Source organism: Nycticebus coucang, chromosome 16 (assembly GCF_027406575.1).
Source record: "Nycticebus coucang isolate mNycCou1 chromosome 16, mNycCou1.pri, whole genome shotgun sequence".
Classification (NCBI taxonomy): domain Eukaryota; kingdom Metazoa; phylum Chordata; class Mammalia; order Primates; family Lorisidae; genus Nycticebus; species Nycticebus coucang.
This window is the reverse complement of record NC_069795.1, coordinates 74,243,483-74,255,609: the sequence shown is the minus strand read 5'-3', so window position 1 is coordinate 74,255,609 and position 12,127 is coordinate 74,243,483. Positions and strand designations below refer to the sequence as shown.

The 12,127-nt window shown below is 41.4% G+C and overlaps 1 protein-coding gene across 26 annotated transcripts in view; it reads right to left on the bottom strand.

The window, feature by feature from the left end:
- KALRN (kalirin RhoGEF kinase) overlaps window positions 1-12,127 on the bottom strand; it is a 744,321-nt gene that overhangs the window by 197,042 nt on the left and 535,152 nt on the right. The gene's annotated exons all lie outside the window — the stretch shown is intronic.

Below are 12,127 nucleotides of genomic sequence, written 5' to 3'. Positions count from 1 at the left end.
ACATTCCAGACGCATAAGCAGGAGTGGAGCCAGGAATGATACAGAAACAGATGCATTAACTATGAGACCCTAGGTGCAGTGATCATTAGTGTTTATTTCACACTCTTTTTGTTTGGTTTCTTATTTAAACTCTTTTAGGGTCCCTATGCCCTACCAGCAAGTCTTTCTATAACATTTAATTGGGAGAAAGAAACTGAGAAAAGTTTACCAATTTGTGCAGTATATCTTTGGTAGTAATGGACTTAGAATTTATGATTTCAGGTGTTTCCAGGGTCCATGAGAGGTGGCAATCGGCAGATTTTCCAAGGCATGAGGTAGGTTCAGGCAGACTGCAGGGCTGGCTGAGGGAGTGAATTATTGAGTGAGAGAGAGAGAGAGAGAGAGAGTGGGTAGCCCATGCTGGAGACCAGCTTCACACTCTGGTGAGGTTTACACCATCTATAAACTGGGCCATCTGCAGCCATGAGATCATTGTTTCTTTAAGAAAAATGACCATGCAACGAAAGTGAACTTCTTGTGCTTTGGAGGAGTGAAATATTCTAAATAGTAAGGGTTCTTAGCCAAGAGAAAATTTCAGGATAAATTAAAGAGTATGATCTCACATTTGATGGTGGCTCAGCTCCATGATGTCAAAGCCTGCATCATACTTGCCACACAGAAATGAGAAAAACCATCTGAAATTCTCTTAGTAAGAACTCCAGTTGGGCAAAAGCTGTTCATTAAGCGAGAGAAAATACTTCAGTGTCAAGGTGAAGTGGCAGTTACCCTGAGCTTCGAGGAAGATAGGGGATACTTAGGATTCAATGAGATTCTGAAGAAAGTGGGAGCCATACACATGCATTTGTGTACCTTATGGTAAAGGTACTGGTGCACCTGCTGAGCTCCCCTGTACCAGGGCAAAAGGGTCTCAAGAACTTTAAATCATACTTCTTGTGTATAATATCACATTAACACTAACATGGGAGGTGACATCAGCCGTCTTGATTAGCTAGCTCCCCAAACCGTAACTCATTGTCATTACTAGGTGAGTTTATAAGATCTGTAGAATTTCATTTAATGGAAGAATTTAATGGTTTTATGTGTTGAATTTGACATTCTGCTCTTTATATGGTTATTAAAATTCTGAAGGGGAAAGCAGCTTTACAAAGTATGTTTATTGTCCTTATTAAAAACTAATATTTATTGAGTGTTTACCACATGCCAGGCAAAATGCTAAGTGCCTTACAGGCATCATTTCACATCACCTGCCCCCAAAATTTACAGCCAGGTCGTACCATTACCCCTATTTTGCAGACTGACACCTGGAGAGGTCCCGCCCAGCATCATAGCAAAGCCCTGGCAAGTTGAGGGGGTGAGATGTGAGCCAAGGTTCGTTTGACTCCAAAGCTTTCCTTAACCACTGCATATGTTGTCTCTTCTAAAGGAGAATCCACTTGCTAAATGGTATTTGTATGTTTGTATGTTTGTTAATGCCAAAGATCTTGGAAAGCATCCCTCACATAAGGATCTAGCTTATCCCTGAGAACCTAACTTAAAGTGAGTTGGGTCACTTCATTACATATATTCATTAGGTGTCATAGAAATTTTCTTATCTCCTTTTAAATCTCAAATTGTGATTGTCCCTGTGCACCTACACATCTGTCTTGTGATGGTTTGATGTGTGAGGCACCTAGGAAATAAACCCACACAGGCAAACTGAACACTTGTTCCCCAAAACCCTAAGAAAATACATATACATTTATATAGGAAGCCATTATTTTATATAGCCCAGTTTGCACCTTAAAAGAGTAGTTAACATCAACGCATTGCTCTTAACTTTAAAAATGACAGCCTCACTGAGATAGTTTTTAAAAAATGTGGCCTATGGCTGAACCCAGTGGCTCACACCTATAATCCTAGCACTCTGGAAGACCAAGGCAGGTGGATTGCTTTAGCTCGGGAGTTCAAGACCGGCCTAAGCAAGAGTGAGACCTCATCTCTACTAAAAATGGATAAATTAGCTGGGCATTGTGGCAGGCACCTGTAGTCCCAACTACTTGGGAGGCCAAGGCAGGAGAATAGCCTGAACCCACATTTTGAGGTTGCTGTGAGCTATGACGCCATGACACTCTAGCCTGGGCAACAGAGTGAGACTATCTCCAAAAAAAAAAAAAAAAAAAAATTAATTAATTAACAAAAAATCTGGCCTAGGACAAGAATTAGTGGAAAAAGTTTAAGTGCAAGTGGGAAAAAGAGACCATTAAAATTTATTTTAAATGCTAATTTCTTACTTAGAAAACAGCTCTAGCTCAGAATTCACACAGAAGATCCATATCCCATCATCCTTTGTTAATACTTTGGCTTTCTGGTTCTGTAAGCCAGGGTAGACCCTGAGATCAGCTCTTTGAAATATTTATCTGGAACTACATAATTCTTTTCTTTTTTTTTTTTGTTTTTTTGGCCAGGGCTGGGTTTGAACCCGCCACCTCTGGCATATGGGACCAGCGCCCTACTCCTTGAGCCACAGGCGCCGCCCGGGAACTACATAATTCTAAGGGCTGCCTGGTATGGAACCTTAGTACAGAGGCTTTTTCTATGTGCAATCAGTCTAACACTGGAAAACCTTAGTTTTACAGCATTTTAGCCACAATTTAAAATCTAACATACATTGGCCAGAAACACTTGCATTTAGCATTTTCCCCAAGGGTCAAAAATCAGTGAGACCCACTTTAAGGACAATGGCTTTTATTAACCAGACTTCCCAAACATCCTTTTTTTACTGGAGGGAGTTGAGACTTCCCCCATTGTCCTCCATTCAAGTACAGAGCCCTTCATGTCATGTAAATGCTGTTTATTTAATATACTGCAGGCCACATTCTAATACTAGACATTTGTAAAAAGAGCTTTCTGAGCTATAGAGAGATGCTCTGCCCTCATTGGATATAGCCACAAAAGGGAACATATTTATTACACAGGGTGGACATATTATACCCTTTCTTGTTCCACAAAAAAGTTGAGGCTGTTATTTTTGCAATAGATTTTTTTTTTTTTTAGACAGATTCTCACTCCGTCTCTCTGGGCAGAGTGCTGTGGCACTGTAATTCATAGCAACCTCAAACTCTTGGCCTCAAGTGATCCTCTTGCCTCAGCCTCCCAAGTATCTGGGACTACAGGCACCTGCCATAATGACTGGCTATTTTTAGAGATGAGGTCTTGCTCTTGCTCAGGCTGGTCTAGAGCTTCTGAGCTCAGGCAATCCACCTGTCTCAGCCTCCCGGAGTGCTAGGATTACAGGTGTGAGCTACCACTGCAACTGGCCTTTTTGCAATAGATTTTTAAATGTTATCTTCAACAGTGGTATGTTCTCAGTGATTTTGTCTGATGGATTAGGAATTCTAGAGGCATATGTGTACCTGAATTGCTATTCCCATGGCTAAGACATAATAAATGGCTCCTTCTACATTTCTGATTCATTCCATGCTCTGCTAGGTACAGAAGACAATGTATGATTGAAACAGTCAGTACGTGGGACATGGGATGTTCTTGATTTTCCAGGTGATCAGGGAGGGGAAATGATGTTTGGGCCAAAATGTTGCTTTATGTATTTTTGCCTCAATAATCCAATTATATCCTTAATGGAGTTAGCCGGTGGTCCAACTTGGCAGTGAATGTAGCAGATTATCAGAAAGACCTGGGTTCAAATCTCAGTTCTGCCACTTTCTGGTTGTGTGCCCCAGGGTACGTTATTTAACCTCTTGGAGTAACACTTTCCTTGTCTACAAAATGAGGATAATGATACTTACCTTGAAGAACTGTGGAGAGGATGAAACAAGAAATTATATGTAACATGTCAGGCTCGTATTAGGACTTCAGTAAAAAAAGGCAGCTGCTATTGTCAGCTGTTTATGCTCCGGACGGCTTACTTGCAGGCAGCCTTTGTGCTTTTGTCTGCCTGCCCAATTATAGCAGTGACTTCTTAGGGAAAGGACTGTCTCTCTCCCATTAGATGAGGTGGGGGATTTTGTCCTTGGTAGGGACTTTATTCGCTCTCTTGCACGCCTTCATTGTATATAGGAACTCTGCATGTACCATATTAACTGGTTTTAAACAAGTCTTTCTCCACCTCAAGTTTCAAACCAGAGCAAAGACTGGAAATGTTTTTTGATGTAGCCATCAGAATTAAAACTGAGATACAGGGTAATAAAAATATTAAAGACTGCATAGAGAGAAGACATAAATAAACACCATGAAACACATCGTCAGCACTCTTCAAGGCCTCACTTTTGTGCCCTGCTGGGGTGTTGTTTCATGCATCCTGCTCTGTCTGCAGATGCTGTGGGATCTAGGTGTCTGTTTGCTACTCATGCTGCCCTGGAGCTTGGTGCCCCAAACGGTGGGTGGGGGGTTACTGATAGGGACAGGCAGCCTGAGCTGTGCCGTGACAGGAGGGCCTCAGAGGTGGTGCAGAGTTACGTCCATCCATCATGCCGCCTCCTAAGTGACAGGCCAGGCACCCCTCACCTCCAGACTACCACCCAGTGCACAGAAGTCCGCCCCAGCCAGCAACAGCAGATCTCTCTCTTTCCACTTCTTCCTCTGTCCATCTAGTGGCAGATGATTTCCTTAATGGGTACTCCTGCATTCCTCTGACCTGGGTCTCAGCGTCCCCACACTGAGTTCCTCTGAAAACCTTTCCCTCTGTGATCCACAAGAGGTTAGAACCAAACCTGAAACATATCTGCTTTCCTCTTGCTCCCACTGCATATCTCTGTGAAATCTATTAATGAACCCGAAAGTATTCAGGCTTTCAGTATTTCAAGGTTTTCCTTGCCCTTTCCATATGTCTCTGAACAGCTCAGCTTTGCGGGAAATCCTGAAGAACCTGTCATCCCCTTCCTGCCCCCTGGATTTTCCTTCCCCTTCCTTTCAGTCCAAGGCTCCTGCCCTTCACAAACAAAGTTGCCAGTTTCTCAGCTCACACCTTGGCCCATCCTACAGGCCAGCCCAAAGTCACTCGCATCACTTTCTGGAATCTTAAGATACTAAGAAGTGGGTCACCCTGTTCCCTGCTAGGTACTTGCCTGTTCTCTCACCCTTGGTTCATGCAGAGGGTGGACCTCAGCAATCTCTAATAATCTTGTCCTTAAAAAAAAAAAACTATGAGGGTTTTTTTGGGTGGTTGTTGTTAATCAAAGGAATACGTCTTAGTGTAGAGAACTGGGAGGGAAACCACCACCCAGAAATAACCATTTTTTTACATTTTGGTGTATTTCCTTCATATATACATATATGCATACATAAATGCACATACATATGTAACCAAGGGTTGTCCAGGAAGTATCTAGCGCCCCCGTTTCACGGTGCATGGCTGGATACTTTCTGGACAGCCCTCATATATGTATGTATATGCACACATAAGCACAATACAAACACTTATGTGCACATACATATCCCTCTTGTATGTTTAACAGCAAAATTAGTCTTTTACATTGAGAGAAAAAGAATATAGGGGGAAAAAATAACCCTAGGCTAGAGCTCGGGTAAGCCCTCCACTGTGTCAGCCACACTCAGGAGTGTATCGAGCACACAACTTATTAATTTATGTCATTGGCATCATGGCCAGGGAAAAGATCCAGATATCCTTGCCCCCCAAACTATATAGGTGATACTTCTTAATGAGTATACGGAAAACACATTCAGACACACATACAAATTTATAAATAGTATATACAAACAGAAGAAATAGACAAAACATATCATTCAAATAATTATTCCTTGAGCACTTCCTGGGAAAGTCTACCTCTATCTCAGTGTGCTACAGATAACACAAGTATCAAACATGAGCCTTGTCTTATTGACTCAGCTGCTGAGGCAAAAACTAATCCATGAGAAATAATAGCAAATTGGAAGGAGATACTATCTCATAAAGTGCTGAAGGACAAGATTCCAGTAACCATTCTAGCAGTGAAGATGTGCTCCAACAACACTCTTCCTGAGGTCAGAAACTTGTCTATCTGAACAGAGAGATAATTTTGGAGACACAGTGACACAGTATGGGTTAGTAGACAAAGGAGATTATGAGTTGAAAGATTATTATATTTTAGAGAAGATGATCACACCTATCTGGAAAACACATGCTAGAGGAGAGGTCTGCAGATGGCATAGGGGAAGAGCAGGATCAAAGACAAGGAAGGGGCCTGCTCATCAGGAGGTTTCGGGTCCTAGAAAATGCTACCATGGTTTAGGAAACAAGCTTCTCTTCTCGAAGCTCCCAGGGAAAGACCTGACATATTGTGCAGACTAGGAAGCCAGGCCAACGAAGTGCAATCATAGCAGTGTTCCAATGCAAAGTCACTGGAGGAAGAGGACGGAGAATGAAGGAGAGCCATGATGGCAAAAGAAAGACTGTGGATGGGCCCTGAGAAGGAAGCAGATTGTGGAGATGGTTATTATGAGTTTAGTTTCAGTGCTTTTTAAAATTTTTTTGAGACAGTCTCATTCTGTCACCCTCAGTAGAGTGCCATGGCATCATAGCTCATAGCAACCTCAAGCTCTTGGGCTCAAGTGATTCTCTTGCCTCATCCTCCTGAGTAGTTGGGACTATAGGCACCTGTCACAACGCCCAGCTATTTTTAGAGATGAGATGGCACTCTGGCTCAGGCTGGTCTTGAACCTATGAGCTCAGGCAATCCACCTGTCTCAGCCTCCCAGTAGTTGCAGTGTTTTGAGCAAAGTGCAGTGAGTCTTCCAAGAGCAGTTATCCACAGAAAGATGGAAACATGGTGCTGGATCCCAGGGCAAAAGACAATAGCTAGGCACAGAGATCATTCAGCTCATTGTTAAGAGTCCAGCTTTATGCTAAGCAATGTGGCAAATACAAAGTAAATTAGGGCATTGTGTGTTAAAGAATAATGTTTGATATTTTGGGGGAGGGAATGGGCAATACTGGTGAAGATGGTTCAACAGAGGGTGGCCAGGGGTGGGGGACATCAATCAATGTGAAGAAGTAGTGAGCATTTCAAGAAATGAAAATTTCTAGAAATGAAGGAGGTGTGAGTCAGTCCAGCAGCGAAGGTGGGCTGGATGTGATTAAGGAAAGTCAGTGGGTCTTACTGGAGATGGACGCAGCAGGAGTAAAACACGACGTGGGTGGGGGCTGTAGGGACCATTATTTACCATGTTCAGATACTGTTGTAGATGAAGGGAAGGCATCATGAAGACCAGGATGCAATCATTCTGGAACTCACGATGTAACATGGGAGAACAATTAAATGCTAAGTGCGGTTAGGTTTAAACCCAACTCTGGGTCCACTGTTCCATATGATTCGATCTGGCACAGTGTGTTTAATAGATAAGGGTTCCGTAAGAAGGAAAAACTATATAAACGTCTTTGGAGATGGGTCTGTACTTTATCCTGAGTAAATGTGCTACTGAAGGCTTCTACCAGGCAAGTGAGATGTTGAAAAAATGTTTCAGGGAGGTGACTCTGGTGTCAGTAGTAAAGATAAAATGCAGGGGCAAAATCCTAGAGGGTGATAAGGTCATTTGGGAGGTCACTGAAGGAATTTAAGCCAAGAGTAGCAGAGGCCTGACCAGGGTGGTGTGACAGAAACTTCAAGGGAATCACGTCAGGACCTGGCAGTTCACTCGCCACCAGAGAATACACCACAAAACAAGTCCACAAATACAAACTGGGGTAGCTCAGGAAATGATGTTGCTTCTGCCCCAAATAGGGAAATCAAATCAGGTTACTGGTTTGAGAGAAGAAAACAATTTTCTGGTGCTGAGCTTGAGGAAAAGCAGGGCATGGAGCTGCAAACGCCCCACAGCAGCAAGGCTCGCTTCACTGCCATTTGGCCTTGTATCTGCCTGGCAGTCTTCTGGGTCTGCGGCAGAACAGTGCGTGCAAGGCTAAGGGACTGGCCTGTTCTATTTCCCTGCTACAGCTCCATCTAGGAACATAGTAGGTACTCAGAAAAAAGGTGGTAAATGAATGGATAAATAAATATGAAACTGCCAGTATGAGTAAAGTTGCTTCAGATAATCTTAGAATTTTGGTCGTGGATACCAGAATTGAAGCAACAAAAACTATTGTTGAAGGTGGGTGGGAGGATCTAATGAAAGAAGAACCAGGAGCAGATCCCATTGGGAGCATGAGGTAACAAGGGAGGGTGAGATGACAGGGAAAGGGGCGTCTGACAGTATGAGAAAGAGAAGAGATACCGAGTTGATGTACAGAAAGGGGTAAAAGTAAAATCCAGGGTACTGTGGAGACTGTTGCTGAGTCTAGACAAAATACGAGAGAATAAAAGGACAGTGGAGTGTCAAGGTGAAGAGAAAATTAGGTCTCTAACCATGTGCTAAATAAAATAAAATAAAACAAAATAAAATAGAAACCCTAAGTGTTTCTTGGGTGCTACTGAATGAAGTTTAAATTCTTTCGAATGGTGTTCAGTATCTGCCACAATGTGGCCCAGCCAATCACTCCAGTCTTATTTCTCACAACTCAGCTCATAAGCCCTAATCTTTTTTTTCTTTTTATTTCAAAATATTAAGGGGGAAATGTCTTAAGTTACATGATTGCTTTTGTAATGTTTGAGTCCCAGCTACAGTTGTGCCCATCACCCCAATAGTGTTCATTATACCCATTAGGTAGGACAAACCCTGATGTTTAACCAGGCGGACTTATTCTCCTTGCTATGAATGTATCCCGTATTTTTCTTTCTCCCTTACCTTGCTCTTGTTGTTTGATCCATTTGAAATGACCTTTCACCCCACTCCCCACACTAATCCTGCCTGGAAAATTGTACCCATTTAGTAAAATTTAGTGTTAAACCTTCTCTAGTCTTCCTAAAGTAGAAGCTTTGATTTTCTTTTCTTTCTTTTTTTTTTTTTTCTGGGCCGGGGCTGGGTTTGAACCCGCCACCTCCGGCATATGGGACCGACGCCCTACTCCTTGAGCCACAGGCGCTGCCCAGCTTTGATTTTCTTAATTGTGTTTGGTCCCAATTTCTAGATTTGTCACTCACCTGCAATGCCAAACACATCGCCTTGTGCTTATCTGTTTGTTTTTCATATATTCACTTAACATATATGTAACAACTACCTTCTATGAGTCAGCGCTTTGTTAGATCTGTCGATGTAATGGAGGTAGAAAACAGACATGTCTCTGCCCTCGTGGACTTAAAATCTGGGGGAGGGGGCAGGCAATCCCATAGAATTACTAATGGTGACAGGTGCCAAGAAAAAATAGTTGTGTTCTGTGAGGATATGATCTGGGGAGGAGACCTAGTCAGAGGGTCAGAATAGGCTGAGGTATGAAAGAGGAGAGGGCAAAAGGAGTGAACTGTAGCATGGCGAAAGAATTCTCCAGACAGAAGAAACACCATGTACAAAGGCCTTGGGTGCTTAGAAGCCAGAGACATTTACAAAAGGCCAGGAAGTTGCAAGGCAGGAAAGAGGAGGAATGGCTCCGGGGAGGCCAGTGAAGAGGGCAAGGTCCAGATCATCCAGCCCTCGCATGTTAGGCTGAAGATTTTGATACTTATCCTGAGAGCAAAGGCGTAAAGCCATGGAGTGATATGGGAGTTTGCATTTTAAAATCGCATGGGCTGCAGAGTGGGGAGAAGATTTTGGAGGGAATTAAGAGAGAATGCCTGTAGAGCAATTAGGGGCTTTGTTCACAGGCCACGTATGATAGGACAGTGGTATGGACTGGGCAAATTACACAGCTGCTTAATAGATGGCAAAGGAATGCAGGATCAGTCTTCTGGAGTTAATCACTAGGACTGACAAAAATTGAGTTTCACCCTTACAAGTCATTCCACTAGTCAACATAATCTCAAGTCTTTAGACTCCTCAGGCAATGTGCCTGTCAAGATAATCAAGTTTTCTAGATAACAGTAAACACCAATACTTCTTTTCCCTATTTTATGCATTTTGATGAACGTCTTTACAACCCTGACTTTTTCTTTTTCTGTCTTTTTTCTTAAGGGATGGGGTTGCTGTGGCACTTGGGCTGGAGTCCAGTGGCATGATCATAGCTCACTGCAGCCTCCAACTCCTGGGCTCAAGTGGGTTCTCCTGCATTAGTCTTCCAAGTAGCCAGAACTACAGGTGTGTGCCACTAAATCCAGCTAATTTTTAAATTTGTTTTTGTAGATACAGGGTCTTGCTATGTTGCCCAGGTTGGTCTCAACTCCTGGGCTCAAGGAACTTTCCCACCTTAACCTTCTAAGGTGCTAGGATTACATGAGTGAGCCACTGTAGCCTACATCTCTGACTTCTTAAGCAGAGATTACCTTGAACATAATTTCCCCTTCTGTTTACTATTACAAGTATCAGTGTGAGTAACCATTATGGCATAGTGCAAAATACAGACATGACCCATCATATAGCACTCTTGGTACCTGGAATTTTAATTCCTCTTTCAGTTTTTGCTTTTACAGCTTTTCTACACCACCACCCACCCCTCCTTGTTGCCAATAGCTCAGCTTGTGTGGCTGTAAGTGTACCCAAACTTTCTTCTCTCCTACTTCTCTTGTGGGCTGAGTAACTTTATGGCTAAGATCATAAGAATTACATATAAAATTAAGATTTTCAAGGCTTTTCTGTGAGTACAGATTTTAGTTTTTCTATGTAAAAACTTCCTTCCTAGGTATTGAATCAATTTATTAGACACCTGCTTTCCCAGCCCAATGTATTTCTTATCTTTTTTTCTAACATACTTCATTGTTTTAACCCTATTACCTGTCATGTAATCTATAGAGTAAAATGTAACAGACACATTTTTAAAAGTCAAGTAGTCCTTATTCTTTCATTAAAACAGAGGCATACATAGGGATTGACTAAAACGTGCACTATCCATGTATGTTAAGTTTCCATGCTGGTACACTATTCCGTGGAGAAACCAACGATGAATCATATTTTAAGATACTAAATTAAACCACTTAGATGAAAATATTTCAAGTTGTATATAAAACCAGCACATTTTACCCCATGATTGCATTAATGTACACAGCTATGATTTAATAATAAAAAATAAATAAAAATAAAACTGCTTATATCTAAAAAAAACCTCACGTCACATCACATGAGCCTCTAAGTTAGCAATGTATTGCCTTCAAAATGTCAACCTTTATGTTAATCAATACAATAAAAAGAATGAAAAGACTAGTCACTGAGCAAAACAGGTATTTCCATGTATAACCAACAAAGGACTAACACCCAGGGGCATTATAAAGAGAAAAATCCAAAGAACCAATATAAATGTGAAAAAAGGTTCAACTTCATAAATAATCAGGGAAATGCAAACTACAACCACAAGCAGATATTACTACATACCCACCAGATCTGCAAAACTTTTGAAATCTAACATTATCAAGTATTGGCAAGGATACAGAGCAATGGAAAATCTCATATATCCTAGTAGGAGTATAAATCTGGTACTAGCATTCTGAAAAATAGTTGATATCATCAAGTAAAAGTTGAAGATATACACATAGCTTCTACCACCTAGCAATTTTACTTCTAGTTTTACAACCACGAGAAACTCAAGTACACATGCATAGGACATGTATAGAAGAATATTCATAGCGGTGTTGTTCACCATACCCCAAACATTCCATGTACAGAATGGACAAGTTGTGGTACGTTCACACAATGGGATACTAGACAACAAAATGAATGAACTATGCACATCAGCATGGATGGATCCCATAAAAATAAGTGTTGAACAACAAAAGCAAGATAGAAAATAATACCTAAAGTATGATTCTAGTCATATAAAAACAGCCACAACTGAAACTGTATAATTTATCTCCTATGTAGGTAAATAAAGAAAAGTCAAGATGTTGTTATTACGAATGCAACAGTGCTTACCTCCAGGGGAGAAGCATAGGGTGGTGACTGGGGAAGGACTCAGAGGGGGATTCTAGAAAGCTGGCCATGTTCTATGACCTGTATGGTTGTTATACCTATGTTCACTTTATAATTATCTATTAAATTGTTCGGTTTTGTTCGTATATTTTGGCATATATATTTTACGTTTTGAAGCATTAGAATTTGAATGTAAATCAGATAATGAGGAATGCACTTTATCTATAGAAATAAGATTATAAATAATAATCAGACTGGCTCATAATTTTCA